Source organism: Ceratotherium simum, chromosome 1, assembly GCF_057802395.1.
Source record: "Ceratotherium simum simum isolate JZ-2026a chromosome 1, ASM5780239v1, whole genome shotgun sequence".
Taxonomy (NCBI): Eukaryota; Metazoa; Chordata; class Mammalia; order Perissodactyla; family Rhinocerotidae; genus Ceratotherium; species Ceratotherium simum.
Genome location: NC_141900.1, coordinates 77,110,546 through 77,137,666, shown reverse-complemented (window position 1 = coordinate 77,137,666; position 27,121 = coordinate 77,110,546). Strand labels below are relative to the sequence as shown.

Sequence of the window (27,121 nt, the reverse complement as noted above, 5' to 3'; positions counted from 1 at the left end):
CTAACATCTGTGTTATAGGTCTCCCGGAAGGAGAAGAGCAAGACAAAGGGGCAGATAATCTATTTCAAGAAATAATAGATGAAAACTTCCCTAACCTAAGGAAGGAAACAGACATCCAGGTCCAGGAAGCACAGAGAGCCCCAAACAAGATAAAGCCAAAGAGGCCCACACCAAGACACATCATAATCAAAATGTCCAGAATTAAAGATAAAGAAAGAATCCTAAAAGCCACAAGAGAAAGTCAAGTTACATACACAGGAAACCCCATAAGGCTATCAGCTGACTTCTCAGTAGAAACCTTACAGGCTAGAAGAGAGTGGCACGATATATTTAAAGTGCTAAAAGGAAAAAACTTGCAGCCAAGAATACTCTACCCAGCAAGGTTATCATTCAAAATGGAAGGAGAGATCAAAAATTTCCCAGACAAGCAAAAATTAAAGGAATTTGTCACCAAGAAACCAGTGCTACAAGAAATGTTAAAGGGACTGATTTAAGGGGAAAAGAGAAGACCACAAATAGGAAAAATTATCTATTTCCATGATAAGAGGGTAATGGATACAAATGCACAAAAAAGAGGTCAGATACGATATCAAAAACATAAAAGGAGGGAGGAGGGGAGTTAAAGAGTAGAGCTTTCACACATAGGTCAAACTAAAGTGACCATCAATTCTGTATAGAAGAAGAAAGGAACAGAGAAGGACCACTAAAACACTGAGAAAAAAAAGTTAAAAAAAGGCAGTGAGTACATACTTATCAATAGCTACTTTAAATGTCAATGGACTAAATGCTCCAATTAAAAGGCATAGGGTGGCTGATTGGATAAAAAAACAAGACCCATATATATGCTGCATACAAGAGACACACTTCAGACTTAGAGACACTCACAAACTGAAAGTGAAGGGATGGAAAAGATACTCAATGCAAATGGCAATGAAAAGAAAGCTGGGGTAGCAGTACTCATATCAGACAAAATAGACTTTAAAACAAAAACTGTAAAAAGAGACAAAGAAGGGCATTACATAATGATCAAGGGAATAATCCAACAAGAGGATATAACACTTGTAAATATCTACGCACCCAATGTAGGTGCACCTAAATATATAAAGCAATTATTAACAGATATAAAAACAGAAATAGACAGTAACACAATAATAGTAGGGGACTTTCACACTCCACATACACCAACAGATAGATCATCCAAACAGAAGATCAATAAGGAAATATTGGCCTTAAACGACACACTAGAACAGATGGACCTAGTAGATATATGCAGAGCATTCCATCCAAAAACCAAAGAATACACGTTCTTTTCAAATGCACATGGAACATTCTCCAGGATTGATCACATATTAGGCCACAAAACAAGTCTCCATAAATTTAAGAAGATTGAAATAATACCAACCATCTTTTCTGACCACAACGGTATGAAACTAGAAATCAACTATAGGAAGAAAATCAGAAAAGCCACAAATACGTGGAGATTAAACAAAATGCTACTGAACAACAACTGGGTCAATGAAGAAATCAAAGAAGAAATCAAAAAATACCTGGAGACAAATGAAAATGAAAATACAACATGCCAGAATTTATGGGATACAGCAAAAGCGGTTCTAAGAGGGAAGTTTATAGCAATACAGGCCTATCTCAACAAACAAGAAAAATCTCAAATCAACAATCTAACAATGCACCTAAAGAAGCTGGAAAAAGAAGAACTAACAAAGCCCAAAATCAGTAGAAGAAGGGAAATAATAAAAATCAGAGCAGAAATACATGAAATAGAGACCAAAAAAACAATAGAAAAATTAATAAAACCAAGAGCTGGTTCTTTGAAAAGATAAACAAAATTGACAAACCTTTAGCTAGACTCACCAAGAAAAAAAGAGAGAAGGCACAAATAAGTAAAATAAGAAATGAAAGAGGAGAAATTACAACAGACACCTCAGAAATACAAAAGATTATAAGAGAACACTATGAAAAGCTATATGCAACCAATTCGACAATCTGGAAGAAATGGATAAATTCTTAGAATCATACAACCTTCCAAAACTGGATCAAGAAGAAGTAGAGAATTTGAATAGACCAATCACCAATAAGGAGATCAAAACAGTAATCAAAAACCTCCCCAATAATAAAAGCCCAGGACCAGACAGCTTCCCTGGTGAATTCTACCAAACATTCAAAGAAGACTTAATACCTATGCTTCTAAAACTCTTCCATAAATTGAGGAGTGGGTGAAGCTCCCTAACTCATTCTACGAAGCCAACATTACCCTGATACCAAAACCAGACAAGGACAACACAAAAAAAGAAAATTACAGGCCAATATCACTGATGAACATCGATGCCAAAATCCTCAACAAAATACTAGCAAATCGCATACAACAATACGTTAAAAAGATTATACACCATGATCAAGTGGGATTTATTCCAGGGATGGTTTAACATTCTCAAATCAATCAATGTGATACACCACATTAATAAAATGAAGAATAAAAATCACACGATCATCTCAATAGATGCAGAGAAAGCATTTGACAAGATCCAGCATCCATTTATGATAAAAACTCTGAATAAAATGGGGATAGAAGGAAAGTACCTCAACATAATAAAGGCCATATATGAGAAACCCACAGCTAATATCATCCTCAATGGTGAAAAACTGAAAGCTATCCCTCTAAGAACAGGAACCAGATAAGGATGCCCACTGTCACCACTCCTATTTAACATAGTACTGGAAGTCCTAGCCAGAGCAATCAGGCAAGAGAAAGAAATAAAAGGGATCCAAATTGGAAAGGAAGAAGTAAAACTGTCACTATTTACAGATGACATGATTTTATATATAGAAAACCCTAAAGAATCCACCAGAAAACTTTTAGAAGTAATAAACGAATATGGTAAAGTTGCAGGATACAAAATCAACATACAAAAATCAGTTGCATTTCTATACACTAACAACTAAGTAGCAGAAAGAGCAATTAAGAATACCATCCCATTTACAATGGCAACAAAAAGAATAAAATACCTAGGAATAAACTTAACCAAAGAGGTGAAAGAGCTGTACACCAAAATCTATAAAACATTTCTGAAAGAAATTGAAGAAGACATAAAGAAATGGAAAGATATTCCGTGCTCTTGGATTGGAAGAATTGACATAGTTAAGATGTCCATACTTCCTAAAGCAATCTATAGATTCAATGCAATCCCTATCAAGGTTCCAACAACATTTTTCACAGAAATAGAACAAAGAATCCTAAAATTTATATGGAACAACAAAAGACCCCGAATAGCTAAAGGAACCCTGAGAAAAAAGAACAAAGCTGTATGTATCACACTGCTTGATTTCAAAATATACTACAAAGCTATAGTAACCAAAACAGCATGGTACTGGCACAAAAACAGACACACACATCAACGGAATAGAATTGAAAGCCCAGAAATAAAAGAAATTCTCTTCAACAAATGGTGTTGGGAAAACTGGATAACCACATGCAAAAAAATGAAAGTAGATCCTTACCTTACACCATCACAAAAGTTAACTCCAAATGGATTAAAGGCTTGAATGTAAGACCTGAAACTATGAAACTTCTAGAAGAAAACATAGGCAGTATGCTCTTCGACATCGGTCTTAGCAACATATTTTCAAGCACCATGTCTGACCGGTCAAGAGAAACGATAGAAAAAATCAACAAATGGGACTACATCAAACTAAAAAGCTTCTGCACAGCAAAGGAAACCATCAACAAAACGCAAAGACAACCTAACAATTGGGAGAATATATTTGCAAACCATACATCTGATAAGGGCTTAATCTCCAAAATATATAAAGAACTCATGCATCTCAACAACAAAAAAACTACCAACCCAATTAAAAAATGGGCAAGAGACCTGAACAGACATTTCTCCAAAGAAGATATACAGATTGCCAACAGTCACATGAAAAGATGTTCAAAATCATTAACTATCAGGGAAATGCACATCAAAACTACAATGAGATATCACCTCACGCCCATCAGAATGGCTATAATTAACAAGACAGGAAACAACATATGTTGGAGAGGATGTGGAGAGAAGGGAACTCTCATACACTGCTGGTGGGAGTGCAAACTGGTGCAGCCACTACGGAAAACAGTATGGAGATTCCTCAAAAAATCAAGGATAGAACTACCATATGATCCAGCTATTCCACTCTTGGGTATTTATCCAAAGAACTTGAAAACACCAATGCGTAAAGATACATGCACCCCTGTGTTCATTGCCGCGTTATTCACAATAGCCAAGACTTGGAAGCAACGTAAGTGCCCATCAAGGGACGAATGGATAAAGAAGACGTGGTATATATACACAGTGGAATACTACTCAGCCATAAGAAACGATGAAATCCAGCCATTTGTGACACGGATGGACATTGAGGGTATTATGCAAAGTGAAATAAGTCAGAGGGAGAAGGTCAAATACTGTATGATTTCCTTCATTAAGTAGTAGGTAATAACAACAATAAAGAAACAAATTGGATTGGTGGTTGCCAGAGGGGAAGGGGGGAGGGAGGAGGGCGAAAGGGATAATTCGGCACATGTGTATGGTGATGTGTTGTAATTAGTATTTGGGTGGTTAACATGATGTAATCTATGCAGAAATAGACGTATAATGGTGTACACCTGAAATTTATACAATGTTATAAACCAACGTTACTGCAATAAACAAAAAATTTAAAAAAAAAGAAAATTATACTCTGAAAACGATACAGCTTCCAAGACGAAGTCAGACCTCCTATCCAAAAGCTCATTACATTTCCATTAGATAAGCAGCCCACAACCTAGTTGAGGTGATGAAACAGTCAGTGACTACCAGGATCCCTGTGGCCTGACCCTGCCCAAATCTCAGAGGAGTCTAGTGTTCCAGTTGCCACACTGGCTCCACTCAGCTGCAGATACTTAAGGCCAAACTTGCAGATTCAAGCTCACCTAGGGATTAAGCCAATTTTACCTGAATAAACCTCATGGGATTGAAGAAAGTCTCATTCTCTAAATGAGGTCTAAAATATTTTCCTCTCCCAAACTTGGTACATCTGGGGTAAGGCTCAGAACAACTTTGCTTGTAAAGATTAAATATGTAAAATTTCTATGTAAAATTTCCAGCACAGGGCTTGATGCAGGGTAAATATACTAACAGGCATAGCCTTTTCCTTCCTATTTCACTATCTCCTGATGGAAGGAAAAACTAAAAACAAAAAATCTAGAGCCCTGATACATGCCAGCCCCTTTGGCTGGAATACTGAGGCTTTATTTCTTCTCATATGCTGACATCCTCTTCTGTACATATGACCACAACCATCACCTCTCTCTTGAAACTTCCACTACTGCATCACAGGCCAGGATCAGCTCCATGTGTGACTATTAACAGCTATGATTGAGCCCAGTTAGCCACTGACCCTTTGTACAATGATTAAAATTTCTGGCCACTTATTTGCAAGGCTATTCTGCAGGTTTAGAGGCTTTCCCTCAACCCTAACCACACCTTTTTCTTATTTACCCCTCCTCCTTGCCAAGTTACAACACACTTCAATTAGGGAGAATTTATGAATTATGAAGCTATGAGGAAGAGGCAAAAATCCTAATTGGTTTATATTTGAAGACCTACCAAGGTCTTCAAATGATCTAGAGAAAATGTCCATTTCAGAGGACACTGGCATGGAAAAGGAAGGGAATCGTTATTTAGCACTACTCAGTGCCAGACATGATATTAGTGCTTCATGTACAAGATATGTGGTAGGAAAATGTTTCTGAGATTCTTTTTTCCTTTTAATTTCCTTCTATCCCCAGGCCATTTTCTGATTAAAATATCCTGAATTCCAGGGAAAAGATGACACAACAGAAAATAGAAAAAGAGGAATCAACCGTTGGTATTTGCCTTTTAAAAGCCCTAGATTCTGAGAGAAGAGAAAGGAGCTTATATATATAGACAAATATATAGTAAAATATTTGATGAGTAAAAGCAAGTCTTTCCACCCTTGAGAATAGAAGAGACTTCACAGAGTGACTGGAAAGCAACGATGGGAGGGTTGTGATGATAGAGGTTTTGAGGGCAGGGATGAGAGATGCAGACCTGGAAGCACCATGATATGGCAGGGAGTGGAGATAGCATCTATAGTCCACCAGCCCCCACTCCAGGGAGCACATTCTGTAGCTAGTAGCTGACAACTACATATAAACCCATATACCATCCAGGCACCCCTCTAAAACTGTCATACATTATCTATGCTATGTATCACCTGAACTTTTCATTGCTGTTCACTAAAGGCCTTCCTTTAACAATGGCCAACATATCGGCAAGTGGCCCATGACAACCTGACAGGAGTAATTCTCTGTGCCCCTGGAGTTCACTGATACCTGTTTTGTCTTGTCTCGAACAATCTCTCTTTTGACATCTCTTGGAATTTTTTTAGCTGTCTAAGACCAAGAGAAGGCTCTGGACTCTCATAGATGGTGACTGTATGAAAGGGAAAGCCATTCACTTGTGCTTGAGAAGAATTGGGTAGAACTATCTGGAAATTCTCAGTACCCCCAGCCTGGGAGAGTGGGAATACTCCAATTACATGTGCAATTACATCCATTCAATCATTCCGCACAGATTTATTGAGTGCTCACAGTCCATCAGACACTGTTATGATTTACTCAGAGGGAGATGGGAAGCCATAGGTGATCCCTAAGCAGAGACGTGACAAGATTGGCTTTACCTTGGCCAGGATACGTCTGGTTGCTCTGTTTTGACAAAAACAAAGGCAAGGCTGGGGTAAAAGCAGCAATACTGGTTGGGAGGATATTGCAATCATCCAATGAAGAAAGGATTGGCCTTTGACCACAGTGGCAGTAGTAGAGACAGTGAGAGGTGGCTGGATACTGGATATACTTCAGGATAGTAAATATCAATGAAATGATGAAGCCTATGTGGCAACTAGAGGAACTGGCAAAACAACTTATATTTAGGCCGATAGGCCTGGGATGCTCTAGCTGCCTTCAACCTTGGCAGCAAAACAGTCTAGGCAGTTCCTCAGGGCCTTTGATTAATAAACAATCTCTTCACCCATGCTCAGCTACCTAGAATCATAATTAACAAATCACTGTTGTTTTATCTATACAGAGTCCTGTGTCCTGAGAGAAGCCACAAGTAAACAAAGTATGTAGGTATAAATGCCAGAATGTGTTGTTCTGACTGTGTGAGATAAGTAAACAAAGGATTTCAAGAAGGCCTATAGGTGGTAATGCAATGCTTCAAGGGGAAAAGTGCCCTTGATCCAGAATATGAAGAAGGGATAACTCAGGAAGGCTGGGAGGAGAGGAAGATTCTAGTTGCTCGACAGGGAGACTAAAGCCTCAGAGGCATGAATGGCCAGGGCAAGTTCACTGGAAAATATGCCCTCCTCTGGGTTCCAAAATCTGTGTCTTTAGAAGAGTAATTTTCAGTGGGGTGGAGGATGGGGCTTTTAATGGACAAATCTCATCCTCCAAGAGAGAATACCAAAATTTCTGTCAAAGATGTGTAGACTGAAGAAAAACATCTGTCAAACACTATTACTCCAAGGGACACTTTGAATACTACTGTTTCAAATGATTTCTAAAGTGCCACTGTGCATTGCACTACAGGATTAAGAGATTTAGTTTCTAAAATCAAGAAAATATACTTCATTAGTTTATCAAAGGTGACACTACACAACTCAAGGAAGGAGTATATCATCTGCAATTTATTAAGAAACTACTATCTATCTTGCTAGACCCTTTACATGTGATGAGAAAATTGAATCTCTATGAGAATGAATTACTTGTCCAGGAGATAAAGCTTGGATTCAAACACAGCTCTGTCTCAGGATCGATCTAATTGCTAATATTTCTTCCAACAGGCTTGGATCTATCAGCATTTAGTGCAAGATTTTGTTCCCTGTTTTTATTTGCTGATTTAAAAAAATAGATAGATGAATTTATGCTTCCAATCAAATGCTGCCCTCTCTCCTGAAAACAAACAAAAAGGACAAAATATATTAAAAAAAAACAGTATTCAAGACACTAGACGTTAGGCAATAAAGAGACAATCTTCATTCATCAGGCAATGTTCCCTGGGAGACGGTAAGTAATGTGAGCCCTATGATTATCCCAGCTTATTGCCTTGAGATAGTTTTCAGGTAGTGGCTCAAGGGGAGCGAGCCAAGGCAAAGCTCAGGGAATTTCTTGAGTTAAAGACATGCTAAGACTCTCGGGAAATGAGGGAGGGTAGGGATCATAAGATAGCGTAAAGGAGAGGAGAAAACTGCACACAGAGAGAACTCCAGAGATTTGCAAAAGGTAACAGTAGTCAGCACATACACAATTGTGGGAATAGCAGCTGTTCTGATCATCCAGATACACAATTGTGGGAATAGCAGCTGTTCTGATCATCCAGACTGGACAACCTCATAAACCATGGGGCATCAGGTGGAGAAAAAAGAAGGGTCTTGTTTCAGTATCAGGGAATAATTAGCCATAGACTGAGAGCACTGCTCTGTTACCATTTAACAAACAGTAAAATCAAGATGTGACAGGATCTAGCTGCCTTCAAGCAACTTAAATGAGTCCCAGAAAAACTCAGGAAAATATACATGTAAACAAAAATATTCAGCACCCAACAAGGTAAAATTCACAATGTCTGACATTCAATGAAATATAACCAGGCATGCCGAAAAACAGGACAATATGGCACCAAATGAAGAAAAAAAATCAACTGTGGACAAATAAGAACTGATAGGTATGTTAGAATTAGCAGACAAGAATATTGAAATAATAATTATAACTGTATTTCACATATTCAAAAATTTAAATAGAGTCATGAAAGATATTTCAAAAACTACAGATATAATTTCTAGAAGTAAAAACTACAATACATGAGATGACAAATACATCGGCTGGAATTAAAAGCAGATTAGACATTTCAGAAGAAAAGCATAGTAAAATGGAAAATATAACAGTAGAAACTACATAAAATAAAACTGAGATAATAAATAATTTAAAAGTGAACCAAGCATCAGTAAGCTGGAATAATTTTAAGTAGCTTAATATACATATAACATATATGAAGGAGATGGGGGGGAGGGTTGGCAGAACAAATATTTAATGAAATGATGGTCGAAATTTTTTTCCAAATTTGATGAAAACTATAAATCCGCAATCCAAGAAATGCAAGAGAGCCCAAGCACAGAAATCATAAAGAAAACTAAGGTACGTCCTAATCAAATTGCACAAAGTCAAAAAAAAAAAATAATTTTAAAAGCCACCAGAAAAACAAATGATACATGATGTACAGATGAATAAAGATTAAGATGATAATAGATTTCTTGTCAGAAAAAATGCAAACCAAAAGGCAGTAGAGTAACATCTTTAAAGTATTGAAAGAAAAAAACTCTAAATCTAGAATTTAATGTCCAGTAAAAATACCTTTCAAATACAGAGGCAAAATAAGAATTGTATTACTAGGCATATAATAGCTAAATAAATTTATTAACAGCACACCTACTCTATAATAAAGGTTAAAGGAGGTCCTTCAGGCAGAAGAAAAATAACGCTAAATAAAAATATAGATCTACACAAAGGAATGAAGAACATGAGAAATGGTGACTCACGGGTAAATATATATGGTTTTTATATTTTTAAGTATATTTAAAATATAATTGTTTATAAACAAAAATATCTTAGGAGCCCAAGTATGGGCTTGGGCTCCTAAGATGAACAAAAGCAAAATGTCCAGAGGGAAAAAAATATTAAGGTATTATTATAAGGCTCTTGGAGGTAAATTATAAGTTAGATAAACATAAATCCAGAATCAACGAGTAGAATTAAATTAAAAAAAAAAGGGAGCCAACCCTGATGGCCTAGCAGTTAAAGTTCAGCACTCTCACCACTTTGGCAGCCCAGGTTCATTTCTGGGTCACAGAACCACACCACCCATCTGTCAGTTACCATGTTGTGGTGGCAGCCCACATAGAAGAACTAGAATGACTTACAACTAGGATATACAACCGTGCACCGGGCTTTAGGGAGGGGAAAAAAAAAAAAAAAGAGGAAGATTGGCAACAGATGTTAGCTCAGGGCAAATCTTTCCCTGCAAAAGAAAGCAAAAAATTGGACCATAACACATATTTAGTAAATCAAAAAAAGGGAGAAAAAGGAAGAAAGGAACAAAGAACACATGGGACAAATATGAGAAAAAAAGAGTAATATTTAAACCTAAACATATGAATAAATCACATTAAATATAAATAGTGTCTATACACTAATTAAAAAGGAGGGGGTGTTAGATTAGATAAAAACAGCGAGCCCCAACTATATGCTGCCTGCCAGAAATATATTTCAATTATAAAGAAATATGTTAAAAGAGAACAGGAAGGCGGGCCCCGTGGCTTAGCGGTTAAGTGCACGCCCTCTGCTACTGGCTGCCCTGGTTCAGATCCCGGGCGCGCAGGGACGCACCGCTTCTCCAGCCATGCTGAGGCCGCGTCCCACATACAGCAACTAGAATGATGTGCAACTATGACATACAACTATCCACTGGGGCTTTGGGGAAAAAAAGGAGGAGGATTGGCAATAGATGTTAGCTCAGAGCCGGTCTTCCTCAGCAAAAAGAGGAGGATTAGCACGGATGTTAGCTCAGGGCTGATCTTCCTCAAAAAAAAAAAAAAAAAGAGAGAGAATGGGAAATATATACTGCACTAACACTAATCAAAAGAGAACTAGGGTGGCTATATTAATATCAGATTTCAAAACAAAAAATATTACCAGGGACAAAAAAATAAAGCTAAAGGATCAATTCAAAAAGAGAACATAACAATCCTAACTGCTTCCCAGGGCTTTCAAAATACATAAAGAAAAACTGATAGAACTTCAAGGAGAAATGAACAAATCTAAAAATACAGTTGGAGATTCCAATACATCTTTTTCAATAATTGATGGAAAAAATAGACAGAAAATCAGTTAGAAGATAATGAGGAATACTATCAACCAAGTTATCTAATTGACATTTTTAGAACACTCCATCCAAGGACAGCAGGATACACATATTCTACAAGGATGCACAAAAAAATTTACCAAGATAGTCCTTATTATGAGTCATATAATGAGACTCAATCGTAAAATAATTCAAGTGATACAAAGAATGTGCTCTGACCAGAGTAGAATTAAAATATATCAATAGCCAAAAAAGATCTGGAAAAGCTACAATTATTTTGAAACTAAGTAACATCCTTCTAAATAACTTATACATCAAACACAAAGTCAAAAGGAAAATTAGAACACATTTTGAACTGAATAAAATTTAAAATACACCATAAAACTTCATGAAATTCCACTAAAGCATTATTAGGGTATATTTGTAATAACAAATTTCTATATGTTAGAAAAGAAGAAAGGTCTCAAATCAATGATCTTGGCTTTCACCTTAAGACACTAGTAAAACAAGAACAAATAAGACCCAAAGTAAGTAGAAGAATTGGGATAATAAAGACTAGAGAATAAATCAATAAAACAGAAAAAAAGAAAAATAATACAGAAAATTAATGAAACCTATTAGAGAAAAATCAACAAAATAGTTAAACCTCTAGCCAGACTGCCCTGGAAAAAAAAGAGAAGAGACACAAATTACCAATTTGCGAAATGAGAGAATTGACATCACTACAGTTTCCAATGGTGCTAAAAGTATAATAGGGGGATACTGTGAACACTTTCATTTCAATAAATTGGATAACTTAAGTGAAATGGACAAACTTATTGAAAACATCAACTAATAAAGCTCACTCATGAAGAAACAGATGACCTGAATAGCCTTATATCTCTTAAAAAATTGAATTTTTAGATAAAACTCATCCCAGAAAGAAACCTGAGGAAGAGGGGACTCCACTGGTGAATTCTACCAAACATTTAGGGAAGACACAATACCAATTCTACTGGTGAATTCTACCAAACATTTAGGGAAGACACAATACCAATTCCACAAAAACTGTTCCAATAAATTGAAATGTAGAAAATATGTCCAAATTCTTATGAGACCAAACTTACTCTACAACCAAAATAAAATAGACATTACAAGAAGAGAATACTAGAGATCAATATAGCTGATGAACAAAGATGCAAAAAAATTCTAAACAACATTTTAGCAAGTTGAATACAATATGACATGAAAGAATAATACATCATGACCAATTGGGATTTATTATAACAAAGCAATGTTGGCTTGGCATTAAATAATTAAGGTAATTCACCATTTTTACCATCTAAAAAGAAAAAGAAGTATTATCTCAATAGATACAGTAATATTTGACAAAATCCCCAAGATCCCTTTCTGATAAAAATGTTCAGCAAACTAGAGATAGAAGGAACTTCTTTCAACCTAATAACGAACATCTTTAAAATACCTACAGCCCAAATCAATGTTGAACTACTGAATTCTTGTCTGTTAATACGATGAAACAGGATGTCTGTCATAACCACTTCTACTCAACATTTTACAAAAGATGATCACTGTAATAAGGCAAGTGGAATTAAGAAAAGAAGTAAAGCTTTGTCTATGTCTTTAGTCACAGACAACATAATCTTCCATGTCGATAAACTAATAGATTCTACAAAATAGCTACTAGGCCATTATAATATGTAAGTTTAGTAACATTATAGGATAAAAGATCAATATACAAAGTCAATTATATTTCTATATAATAGCAATGAAATATCATAAGTTGAGATTTTTAAATGCCAATTAAAATAGCATTCAAAAATATGAAATAGTCTGACAACAGATGTGAAAAACCTGTAATCTGAAAGGTACAAAAATTTGATTAGAGAAGTTTAAAAAGGCCTAAATAAATGGAAATATATAACATGGACATGGGTGTCAAGTATCATTTGTTAATATGTCATTTCTCCCCCAGTTTCTCAATAGATATGATGTTTCAAATCCAAATCCAGCAGGCTTTTCTTGTAAAATTTAACAAACAAATAGATCAACAGAGCAGAATAAAGTACCTATAATAGATTAATAGAACAGAATAAAATTCCTAGAAATAGGCCCACATGCCTTTCATACATACCTGTTGAGTTTTGAATATCTTTTTAATTTTATCCTGAATGTGTACATGAGATGTTCTGGATGAGAGACCGATTAGTTATAACTAATATCTCTCTCTGATCCAGAACACCTCAATAACTATGTCACCCACCCATTGCCACAGATCTTACCCCTGTGGTGATGTGATGAAAGTCAGATGGCATAATCTCTGTGTGAATGCCCAGGCACTCTACAGGCAAGGGATTGTTGGAATGAAATTTCTCTGCTTATATATAAGAGGAAATGACAGCTGGTGCCCCCTACCCTCTTGAAACAAGAGATGAAAACTTGTGCTCCTTAGAAATTTGATGGAAAAGATTCTGAGTTCTCGCTCCAAACATGTGGAATGTAAATCCATCTTTCCAATGGCCAAATAAGCCCCAGTGTCTCCGGCTTTTACGACTTAGAAATGTGTCCAAGGTCCCAGGCCTCATTTTCTCTTAAAAGGTAAACATGTACCTTCAAAGGTAAGTTTCTCTGGAGTTCTCTCACTATATGTACAGTTGTAAGTTAGTTTCCCAAGGCTTTCCTTTAGCCAGAATCCGAAGTGTTCAGCAAAATTCCTTCAGAAAGCCTCAACTCTGTAGAAACAAAAAAATATCTTGTCTATGCGCCACAATACAGACGATACAATATTACTCAGCAATAAAAATGGATGATCTACTCATACGCTAGAGAATGGGTAATCTCAAAGTAATTAAGCTGAGTGAAAGAAGCCAAACAAAAATAATACAAACTTTATAACTCCATTTATATAAAATTCTACAAAATGCAAATAATCCCCAGTGACAGAAAGAAAATCAGTGATTGCCTGAGGAAAAGGAAGTTGGGCTGAAGGTACTTATTTCAAAGGAGTGCAAGGGAATTTTTGGCAATGATGTCTGTGTTCATTGTTTGGACTGCAGTGATAGTTTCACGGGTATGGGTATGTGTGCGTGCGTGCGTGTGTGTGTGTAAAAATCTATCAAATTCTATATTTTAGATACGTGCAGTTTATCGTGTCAATTATAATTCAATTAAAAATACAAAATAAAGATAAGACACACAAGTAGAAACAGAAGCACAGAACAAAGTTAGATTGCTTTAAAAAAAAAAAAAAATCTGTGAAACCTGAAGTACAGAATATTGTAAACCTCTGCTTCTTCTAGTCTGAAGATTTTGTGAAAGATATTATCCCATTTTTAATGATATAGGAGTACTTAGCCTCATGTCAGCACCTTATAGGTGCTTATTAAATATTGTCTACTATGTCCCATTATTTTTGCTTTCTATTAATATATTTGTCATCCACATGATTTATTACATATCACTTATTATAATAAGGATCCTTAAGGGGACAACGTTGTCATCGTTAAGACAGTAGTAGGATATCTACTTCACATCATGGTTCTCAGAATATGAAAAAGCAGAGGCTGAATATAATTTAGTTTCGTAAAATATTTGAAATGGAAGATGACATACAGATTTGAGGTAATATTTGAAACAAATTTCCTTCTGAAATTTGTATATATCACAATTAATTAATTGAATAAATAAATTAAACTTTTTTTGTTTTCTAATCACCCAGCTGTCCTTTCTTTCCAACCTCCTTTTATAAATGCCTCTGGATGCTCTTTCCTTTGGCCTAACTTTTCACTGTGTTTAACATCCTCTCTCAATATGAGTTCCAGGTAATACATAGTTTAGTTTCATCCAAATTTTGATTCTCTTCCGTAGTCTCTTTTAACATGTTCAGTATTAAGATAAGCAGGAAAACATGTGTCCCTCCTTCCCACATATTTTGTGAATAATGGCATTTTGGTTGATCACTTCCGTGACCTGGCTGCCAACATCTAAAGCTCTCCAAATGCTGTGACTCATACTCAGACACTCTCATATTTTGAATGCATTCAGCTTTCCTATAAATACAATGACCTCTTTCTTCTCCTGTTAAAATTATGCATTAAATCTCTTACTCTTTTTTCATTTTTCCACAGATGTACATCTACCATAATCTAATTTGCTCACATTTAGGCATATTTCCAGTTTTCATATTACTTTACATTACTGTTCTGGCCATATTATAATGTTCTACATTATTATTTCATTTCATAACAAAATGTAGTCCTAGAAGGCTTCACAATATTACCATTAAATTTTTCTAACATTTCTTTCTTGTTTCAGGGGAAAAGTCTTTCTAGTATAATTCATAACTCAATTTTCCATGAGGTAAAAATAATACTGTCTCATCATAAGAATGTACATTATTGCATATATTGCCATTTTGTATAACAAAATGGCATACAGCCATAAAATGGAGTCAAGCTGGTTTCCCATTATGAGGACATAACAAGACTGCAAGACTGTTCCTAGATGCATTAAGCCCTGGAAAAATCAGAGGTCACTATTCTATGCAAGCTGGCTTGTATTTTGATTCTTTAAATCAGAAAGAGATGGGGACTGGCCCCGTGGCTTAGCGGCTGGGTGCACGCGCTCCCCTGCTGGCAGCCCGGGTTTGGAACCCCGGGCGTGCACCGACGCACTGCTTCTCCCGCCATGCTGAGGCCTTGACCCACATACAGCAACTAGAAGGATGTGCAACTATGACATACAACTATCTACTGGGGCTTTGGGGAGAAAAAGGGGGAAAAAAAGGAGGAGGATTGGCAATAGATGTTAGCTCAGGGCCGGTCTTCCTCAGCAAAAAGAGGAGGATTGGCATGGATGTTAGCTCAGGGCTGATCCTGCTCACAAAAAAAAAAAAAAATCAGAAAGAGATGGAAATTTCAGCAACTAGTCAAAATGGTTTAACTATCTCCTTATTCTCCCTCAGTAAAATGACAAACAATATCCAGAGGTTACCTACCATCTCTCCAGCTCTCTGCTGGGGTGCGATTCCTCAGCAGTCCTAACTGTTCTAGATCTTAAGTTGACAGATCATAACTTGGTTGGTTACGGTGGGTGAATATACAGAGATTTAGCCTTACAGTAAAACAGTTGGGTTTAACTATGTGAGGGCTACAGAAAAAAAGAGTTGATCTGTTACCCTTTTTATGTACCCTCTGGGCAGAAATTGTGGGCTCTTATTGGAATCCTGCCACAATGCTCTTGACTCTTGTAGGACACTGAGAGCCAACTTTCTTCCTATTCATTAATAAAAGTATAAAATATCTGACAATATAATTATAAACAAAGGTTTTTCTTTTTTAAACTTTAATAGGATCTGTTCTCCCTATCTTCTGAAAGAGATATATTAGTTTTCTATTGCTGTGTAACAAATTACCACAAATTTAGCAACTTAAAATAATAGCCATTTATTATCTCACAGTTCTATGGTCAGAAGTCTTGGGCTCAGCTAGGTTCTTTGCTTAGGGTCTCACAAGCTGAAAACAAGGTTTCAGCTAGCATGGACTCTTATCCAGAGGCTCTGGGGAAGAATTCACTTCCAAGCTCATTCAGGTTGTTGGCAGAATTCAGTTCCTTGTAAGTGTAGGACTGTTTCTTTCCTGGCTCTCAGCCAGGTGCCACTCTCAGCTTCTAGAGATTACCCCCATTCTTTGCCACGCGCCTGAGAAAACCTGCTGCTTTTAAAAGATGCATACAATTGCAGATGACATGATCTTATATAAAAACCCTACAGACTCCACCAAAACCTGGTAGAATTAATGAGTCCAGTAAAGTTGCAGAATATAAAATCAACATCAAAAATCAATTGTTTATTGGGGCCGGCCAGGTGGCATAGTGGTTAAATTCACATGCTCCACTTTGGCAGCCCGAGGTTCGCAGGTTCAGATCCCAGGTGTGGACCTATGCACCGCTTATCAAGCCATGCTGTGGCTGCGTTGCATATAAAATAGAGGAAGATGGGCATGCAAGTTAGCCCAGGGCCTGTCTGCCTCAGCAAAAAGAGGAGGATTGGCAACAGATGTTAGCTCAAGGCTAATCTTCCTCACACACAAAAAAACTCAATTGTTTATTTATACACTAATAATGAACTATCCAAAAAAATAAATGAGGAAAATCCCATTTACAATAATATCAAAAAAAAATAAAATAAAATACTTAGGAATAAATTTAACAAAGGAGGTGAAAGATTTGTACACTGAAAACTATAAAACACGATGAAAGAAATTAAAGAAGACAAACAAATGGAAAGACATCCTGTGTTCATGGATTTGAAGAATTAACATTGTTAAAATGTCTATACTACCCAAAGTGATCCACAGACTCAATGCAACCCCTATTAAAATCCAATGGCATTTTCCACAGAAATACAGAACATAACCCTAAAATTCACATGGAATCACAAAAGACCCTGAATATCTAAAGAAATCTTTCTCTCTCTCCCTCTCTCTCTCTCTCCATCCCTATTTCTTATCTATTGTTTTTAATTAAATAAACATATATTACAGCATTATAGGACTGAAAAAGAACCTTTAAGTTAACTTTCTGTTGATAAAAGACCACAGTGAGAATAAGAGAGCAGTAAACACGGATCTATGCATATATGGAAGGAATGTCCTAACCAATAAAGATATACAGTATAAAATGTTATAACATGGCAGCTTTTTAAAACTTACACAGCAATCTCATTATTTCATTTGACTCTTACCACAGTCTATGAGGTTACTATTATTATTTTTCACATTTTACAGGTTAGATTTCATGTGGCGTTAATTAAAAAATATACTAAGTGCAGTATGCTTAATAAATATTCTGTTATCTTGCTCTTATAACCATAACAATAAATCCAAGCTATTGGTAAAAGAAAATAATAATAAAATAATGTTTTTGATACTAGTATTAAATTGTAATAATATCATTGGAGCATTCCAATTTGTGATTTTCAAGAGGCAGTAATATGGTGCTTTCCTACTAACATGTTTGAATTCATTTTTGGCATTATATTTTGAAAGTCCTCTATACATTATCTAAAATGTGAATGCATGCTCACACGGACAGATTAAATTATAATAGAGTGAGAAAAAAAAAAAGCAAAAGAGTCAATGACCAAAATAGGTTAAGAACCACTGCACTAGAGACAATTCCAATAAAACATCAAAAAATCACAGCTATCATTCAACATTAGCCTAGAAGTTTTACTCATAGTAATATAATGTTTTGTTTGTTTCTTTAAAGAATGAATTTACTCAATTCTGGAAAATAAAACCATTATGATTTTTATAATATTATGATTTTCTAGAGAAATCTAGAGAATCAACTGAAAATTACCTAATGAGATCACAGAAAAGTACCTAAAAAATAAATTAAGGAAAAATAGATTTCAATGTCTTCTGCTTATAGCCATGATGGAGTTACAGAGGCCAAATTTACCTTCCTACCAAAAACAACCAAAAAATGGACAAAATATATTAAATAATGATTTTCAAGACAATAGACATAAGGCAATGAACAGTTATCCCCAAGAAACGGAGAACTAATAAGGAGGAGATGCAATTGTTCTTCCTTTCATATCCGAGATCTTTCCCCAGGCTGAACTCAGATCTTCCTAAAAATGTGTGTTAGAGAGTTTTTTTTGCTTTTTGCATTTTTACACATAAATCTGATAATCGTTTCCCAGATATCTCACAAATTTTAATGCTTTAAGTTCCTCTTCTAAGAGAGGAACAGTTAGCACATAAAATTAGAGTAGTTAACATTTATTTATAGAGATTTTTTTTTCTCAGATGTCAAATGGAACATATAGGCATCTAGAAATTGACTAACATCTAACAATAGTTAGTATATTAGTAAATTGTTTTAGTATTTGCCATAATTTCCCACTTTTCTTTGCTGCACTTGGAATTGAGCCCAATCTCTCTCCCCTACTACAAAAACCTCATGGTAGTAGACCCCTTGAATAAAGTTGCCTTACTGATTAACAGGTGTCTTTAAATATATATATGTCTTTAAACATATATATATACATATAAAATTTAGATTAAACCTACAGCTATAATTTATAAATTGCTTTCATTTGGAATTTAGTTGAGCAAATTTTGGTTAACTAATAACTATACTAAAAGTAGTCAAAAAATAAACCTACTAAAACTAATTTTTTCCTTAAATGTGTATTGGTTGCTTCATGAGTAAAAATCTAAAAGGACAGCATTACACCTTCAAATGAAGAAACTGAAAAGACGTCAAAACTCCTATGATCCCATAAATGAGATGTTAATCATATAAAAATGCATTTTTCCATGATAAAATAAAGATAGAGGCCGGCCCCGTGGCGTAGCGGTTAACTGCCACGCTCCGCTGCTGGCGGCCTGGGTTCGGATCCCGGGCACACCGACACACTGCTTGTCAGGCCATGCTGTGACGGCGTCCCATGTAAACTGGAGGAGGATTGGCATGGATGTTAGCTCAGGGCCAGTCTTCCTCAGCAAAAACAGGAGGATTGGCACGGATGTTAGCTCTGGGCTGATCTTCTTCACACACACACAAACACACTAAATAAATAAATTAATTAATTTTTTTAAAAAAAGACAAATAAAAGCCAAAGAGTGAATAGTAAACTTTCATTTTGGCTAAAAAATAATATTTTGCTACTCTTAATTATCCTTAACCATAACTAAATTCTGCTCCGTTTATATAGATTTTTTTTCCACACCAGGAATTAAAATATGAAAAAATATAAGAATACAAATAAATCAGACTCTTGACATATTTGAATCTTGAGTAATACATCAAAATTTTTGATATTAGTAAATCAACTTGAGTTATACTGAAATGTACATTTGCTGAACTGAAATGTACCCACTTTCTATAAAAAATGTGTTCGCTAAGCAAATTAATCAAAAATCTCCTTTCCTCAACTGTCAAATGATCTCCAAAGACATTTTTAGCTCTAAAACTGTAAGTCCAGTTTAGTCCTTTTAAGAAAATTAAATTGTTTGCACTTAAAAATGCTTACTATTTAAACCAAAGTAGATGGAACTATGTACAAATATATTTTATCTGTTCATTAAAGCAAATACAGTGAGATTTATATCTAGAAACATGTTAACAATTGATGTTACTGAATGAGCTTTTAAAAGCAATAAAAATGCATTTGTTTAAAAAGGTTTAAGTCATACTTTTTATTAAAAACAAAACAAAAAAAGCTTTATACCTAAAATAACATATTTTGCTATAGTATTATAAAAACCAGTTAAATATTAAGTATTTAATATATCATCTACATGAAAAAGTATAGTCTGTTTTTTCTGATATGACAAGCTACAGAGTTGTCAGAAAGTTGGTTTCTTCTTTAAAAAATTTTTCCCCCAAATTTGGGTCTCAACATAGCTATACTATTCCTGTCTAGAATGATGATTATAGCCAGAGGGAATAAAGTTTTGGAATATAATTTTGAAAAATGACCGTCAGATTTTGACATTACAAAATTTAGAAAAAAGAATAACTGATTTTAAAGGTAGAAAATGGATATTGATAATGAGGTTATACAATTGTGTTTATCTTCTCTATATTAAAATTTTTCCCCAATAGCATAATTTCACAAAGGCTTATTGCTCAAGTAATTTACTTGATATTTATTATTTACGTTAACTTTGAATAATTATTTTCATAACAATTTATAGTATGTACAATGTGACATTTCCTGTGAAAATAGTGTAAGTATCCATTATGCACAATTATTCTGTTTTCATTTGTTTTAATTCCTATAGAATATATATTTTTTGATCAATGATTCATAGCCTCTAAAATCATAATAGTATGTTTTTAATGTATTTATTTTATTTACCATGTTTAATGTTATTCATAACTACACAGGTTGGTCAAAGCGACTTAGAAAAATAAAAGCCCTATGTAGTACACTAAGCTCAATAAGCTCCTAGCACCACAGTTTCCTCCCACAGGCTCTAATATTTCTCTCCTCTTTTACCTTGTTGGAGTTGGAGCCTTCGCAAATCTTCAGCTCTACTGTAAACATTTAGTCTCTTCAACATTTCTAAGGCGCACTGTTCCCACTTGCGGTCCAAATGTTTCTGTCACTGCAAAGTTCAGATAGCATCATCTAGAATGAGCACATATACTTAATATCATATCTCTGGGAGGCCCTGAGATGGAAATTGCTTAAACATTTAAACAGAGAGCTCTGTACAGAATTAGTTACAGTAACTGCTGCATGAATGAATGAATGATTGAAAAAAAATATTAATGAGAGACTTTACTAATTCATTTTTAAGGCCATCATCATTCAGGATTCTAAATCGCCTTATACATAAGGAAAAATATCTGTTGCCACTCAACCACAGAGGTCTATTCTAAAGTAGGAATACAACTTTCTCTAAACACTTATTTCATATTTACTCCTTTTAAAGCATAACACATTTTGCCATTCCCCTGCTCCAAAACCTTTAGTAGTTCCCCATTTTATATTAAATAAAGTAAAAACTCCTTAGTATGCAGGGAGGATAACACAGTTCATTTGAAAAGATGGAGAAAGTGCAGGTTACAGATCAAGAAAAAGCTGGAAATGGGAGGCATTCATGATATTCCACCAACTGGTCCCAACATACCTTCTTAAGTATTACTTCCCACCCTATGCTCCCAGTCAAAGGCAACTACTCTCCCTCTCTAAAGTCGTCTATGCCTATGCTTTCAGCACACTCTTTCTTACACTACTTCCTAAGGCCTATCTGCTCATCTGTAAAACAAAGGAATAATTATATCTTCCTCAATAGATTATTTTGAAGAATAAAAGAGATAATACACGTAAAACACTGAGGAGAGTGTGAGGGACTTAGGAGATGCTCATAACGGATAGAATGATAGCTCTTAAAATTATTATTGTTAGCATGATTTTGTTACTGTTACAAGAATTCATAAAGCTCTCCCAACTCCCAGGCAGAAACAGTCCCTTCCTTCTGTGATCACTTTGCAAACTCCAATCTTACTGCAAGTATTTTGATCCTTCTAAGTACATGTCATTACATTCCTTTCTAGAATATAAGTGTATTCTTATATTCTATATATAAGTGTACCACAGTAGGCATCCTAGGGGCTCATAAATGATTATCCAGGCACCTCTTTCCTACTTAAAAAAATGTTCATCTTCTCCTCAGAAAACAAGCAAGCAAGAAGAGAGTAGAATGAAGTATTTAAAGTGTCGACAGAAAAAAGTCTACCAACCTAGAATTCTGTACTCTGTGAAATTATCCTTCAAAAGTGAAGGAGAAATAAAGACTTTCTCAGCAAACAGAAATTGAGGGAATTTGTTGCCAGAATACCTGTCTTGCAAGAAATGTTAAAGAGGTTCTTTAGAGGGAAGAAAAATGATATAGGTCAGCAACTCAGATCTACATAAAGAAAGGAAGAGCGTGAAAAAAAGAAACAGTGAAGGTAAAATAAAACCTTTCATTTTTCTTATTCTTTTTTTTTGTGTGTGTGAGGAAGATCAGCCCTGAGCTAACATCCATGCTAATCCTCCTCTTTTTGCTGAGGAAGACTGGCTCTGAGCTAACATCTATTGCCAATCCTCCTCCCTTTTTTCCCCAAAGCCCCAGTGGATAGTTGTATGTCATAGTTGCACATCCTTCTAGTTGCTGTATGTGGGACGTGGCCTCAGCATGGCCGGACAAGCGGTGCGCTGGTGCGCGCCCAGGATCTGAACCTGGACCACCAGTAGCGGAGCGCGCGGACTCAACCGCTAAGCCACGGGGCCGGCCCCATTTTTCTTATTCTTAACTGATTTAACATATAACAGTTTGTTCAAAATAACAATATCAACAATGTACTCAATTACTTATGCTATGTATATATCTTATGTATGTATATATACATATGTACACATAGACACATATATGCTTATGTATAAGTGAAATGAATGACAGCAATAATACAAGGGACAGCCAGGAGCAATCAGGATTATTTTGTTATTATAAAATACTCACATTACAGATGAAGTTGTAGAGTGTCATTTGAAAGTAGACATGCATTAGCTCTATACGTGTATTGCAAACTTTAGGGCAACCACTAAAAAAAGAAAAAAAAAAAAAAAAAGTATAACCAATATGCTAAGACAGGAGAGAAAATGAAATCATATAAATGCTTCATTAAGGCCAAAAAAGGCAGAAAAAGAGTGGAAGACAAAAATAGGAACAAAGAATAAGGGCAACATATAGAAAACAGTAATGAATATGGTAGATATTAACCCAACTATATTAATAATCACTATGAATGTCACTGGTCTAAATGCACCAATTAAAAGACAGAGATTATCAAAGTGGATCAAAAAACAAATCCCAACTTTATGTTGTCTACAAGAAATCCACTTTAAATATAAAGAGATATATACATTAAAAGTAAATGGATGGAGGAAAATATACCATACTGACACTAATCAAAAGAGAGCAGGAGGAGCTATGTTAATTTTAGACAGAGCAGACTTCAAAGCAAAGTAAATTATCAGGGATAAAAAAAAAGAGCATTACACAATGATTAAAGGAAATTCTCCAAGAACACATAACAATGTTTTTTTTCTCTTTGAGGAAGATTGGCCCTGCACTAACATCTGTTGCCAATGTTCCTCTTTTTCTTTTCCTTTTTTTCTTTCCTCCCCAAAGCCCTAGAACATAGCTGTGTGTCTAAGCTGCAGAGTTGTAGTTCTATGTGGGACACCGCCTCAGCATGGCTTGATGAGCAGTGAGTAGGTCCGCACCCAGGATCCAAACTGTCAACCCTGGGCCACTGAAGCAGAATGCGCTAACTTAACTGCTATACCACCAGGCCAGCCCCTACATAATGATCTTTAATGTGTATATGCCTAACAACAAAGCATCAAAATGTGAGGGAAAAACTAATAGAATTGCAAAGAGAAACAGATGAATCCACTACCACAGTTGGAGACTTCAAAACCCTTCTATCAGAAATGGACAGATCCATAAGGCAGAAAATCACTAAGAACGTAGTTGAACTTAACACTATCAAGGGGATATAACTGATATCTATATACTACAACATGCAACAACAGCAGAATACACATTCTTCTCAAGCTTACATGGAACTATTTACCAAGATAGACCGCATTCTGGGCCATAAAAGACAACTTGATTTAAAATAATAGAAATTATACAATGACTGCCCTCAGACCACAGTGAATTAAACTAGAAATCAGTAACAGAAAGAAAACTGTAAAATCCCAAAATACATGGAGATTAAACAACACACTTCATAAAAGAATATTAAGATAGGAAAAGAATACTATGAACAACTCTATGTCCACAAAGTTGATAAACTAGATGAAATGCACCAATTCCTTTTAAGGCACAATTTTCCAAAATTCACAAAAGAAGAAAAATACAATATGAATAGGCCTTTATCTATTAAAGAAATTGAATCAATAATTAATAACCTTCCATAACAAAAAGCACCAGGCCCAGATGGGTTTACTGATGAATTCTATCAAATATTTAATGAAGAAATTATACCAATTCTATAAAATCTCCTTCAGAGGATAAAAGCAGATGAATACTGCCTAATTCATTTGATAAGGCCAGCATTTCCCTAATACCAAAACCAGACAAAGACATTAGAAGAATAAAATTACAACCAACACAACTCATGAACAAAGATACAAAAATCCTTAACAAAATATTAGCTGATCAAATTCAACAATGTACAAAAAAGGGTTATACCACACGACCAAGTGGGATTTATCCCAGGTATGTGAATCTAGTTCAAAATTTGAAAATTTATTAATGTGACCCATTACATCAGTAAGGTAAAAAAGAAAAGTCACATAATCATGTCAATAGATGAAGAAAAATCATTTGACAAAATCTAACACCCATTGGTGATAAAAACTCTCAGTAAACTAGGAATACAGGGGGACTTCCTCAACTTGATAAGGAATATCTACAAAAAACCTACAGCTCAGATAATACTTAATGGTGAGAAACTTGAAACTTTCTCATTAAGATCTGACACAAAGCAAGGATGCCCCTCCTCACCACTCTTTTTCAACATTGTACTGGAAATTCTAGCTAATTCAATAAGACAAGAAAAGGAAATAAAAAGTATACATATTAAGAAGGAAAAAATAAAACCGTCTTTATTCATGGATGATATGATCATCTATGTAGAAAATCCCAAAGAATTGAAACAAAACACTGGAATAAACAAGAAATTATAGCAAGGTTGTAGGATACAAAGTTCACACATAAAAGTCAACTGCTTCCCCATCAACAAACAAGTGGAATTTCAAATTAAAACAAAATGTCATTTGTATTAGGTTTCAAATAAATGAAATACTTAGGAATAAATCTAACAAAATATGTACAGGGTCTATATGAGGAAAATTACAAAACTTTGATCAAAATATCAAGGAAAAAGTAAATAAATGGAGAGACGGTCCATGTTCATCAATAGGAAGACTCAACATTGTCAAGATGACAGTTCTCAACTTGATCAATAGATTCAATGCAATCCCACTCAAAATCCCAACAAGTTATTTTATGGATATTGATAACCTGATTCTAAAGTTTATTTGGAGGGCAAAAGACCCAGAAAATCCATCACAATATTGAGGGGGAACAACAAAGCTGGAGGACTGACAACACCTGACTTCAAGATTTATTATAAAGCTACAGTAATCAACACACTGTGGTATTGGCAAAAGAATAGACAAATGGATCAATGAAACAGAACAGAGAGCCCTGAAATAGACCCTAATAAATATAATCAACTGATCCTTGACAAAGGAGCAAAGGCAATACAATGGAGCAAACACAGTCTTCGCAAAAATGGTGCTGGAACAACCAGACATTCACATGCAAAAAATGGATGTAGACATAGACTATAAACCCTTCACAAAAAGTAACTCCAAATAAATCACAGACCAAAATAGAAAATGCAAACTATAAAACTCCTAGAACATAACATAGGAGAAAACCTAGATGACCTCAGGCATAGTGATGATTTATAGACACAACACTAAAGCATTAAACACTAAACATTTCCATGAAAGAAATAATGGATATGCTGGACTTCAATAAAACTTAAAAATTCAGCTCTATGAAAGACAATATCAAAAGAATGAGAAGACAAGCCACAGATGGGGAGAAAATATTTGCAAGACATCTGATAAAGGACTGTTATTCAAAATATACAAAGAACTCTGAAAACTCAACAATAAGAAAGCAAACAGCCCAATTTAAAAAATAGGCCAAAGGCCTAACAGACATCTTACCAAAAAAGATATACAGATTGCAAATAAGCATACGAAAAGATCTCCACAACATGTGTCATCAGGGAAATGTAAATTCAAACAGCAATGAGATACCACTACATACCCACTTAAATGGCCAAAATCCAGAACACTGAAAACACCAAATGCTGGCAAGGATGTAGAGCAACAGGAACTGTCATTCTTTGCTGGTAGGAATGCAAAATGGTACAGTCACTTTGAAAGGCAGTTTGACAATTTCTTACAAAACTAAACATACTCTAACCATACAATCCAGCAACTGCGCTCCTTAGTATTTACACAAAGGAGTTAAAAACTTATGTCCACAGAAAAACTTGCACACAGATGTTTATAGCAGCTTTATTCATAACTACCAAACTTTGGAAGCAACCAAGATGTCCTTCAGTAGGTAAATGGATAAATAAACTGTGGTCCATCCAGACAATGGAATATTATTCAGTGCTAAAAAGAAATGAGCTATCAAGACATAAAAAGCCATGGAGGAACCTTAAATGTGTATTACTAAATGAAAGAAGCCGGTCTGGAAGGCTATGTGCTGTATGATTACAAGCACATGAGATTATGGAAAAGGCAAAACTACAGAGACAGTAGAGAGATCAGTGGTTGCCAGGAGTTGTGAGGGAAAGGAGAAAGAAGCAGCAGCAGCGCACAAAGGATTTTTAGGCAGTGAAAATTCTCTGTGTGATATTATAATAATGGAACAACAATGTCATTATACATTTCTCCAAACCCATATAATGTGTAACACAAAAAAGTGAACCATAATAAAAACTATGAGTGACAATAATTGTCAAAGTAGGTTCATCAATTGTAACCA

General features: G+C 35.2%; 1 long non-coding RNA gene across 1 annotated transcript; it reads right to left on the bottom strand.

Annotated features, from left to right (window-relative positions):
- Positions 1-13,189: 13,189 nt before the first annotated feature.
- On the bottom strand, positions 13,190-26,460 carry LOC147918249 (uncharacterized). Its single transcript, XR_015553228.1, has 4 exons — positions 26,390-26,460; positions 22,991-23,072; positions 20,980-21,111; positions 13,190-13,693 (listed from the first exon to the last, which is right to left on the bottom strand). It is a non-coding gene; the product is annotated as an uncharacterized LOC147918249 (long non-coding RNA).
- Between the last annotated feature and the right edge of the window lie 661 nt (positions 26,461-27,121).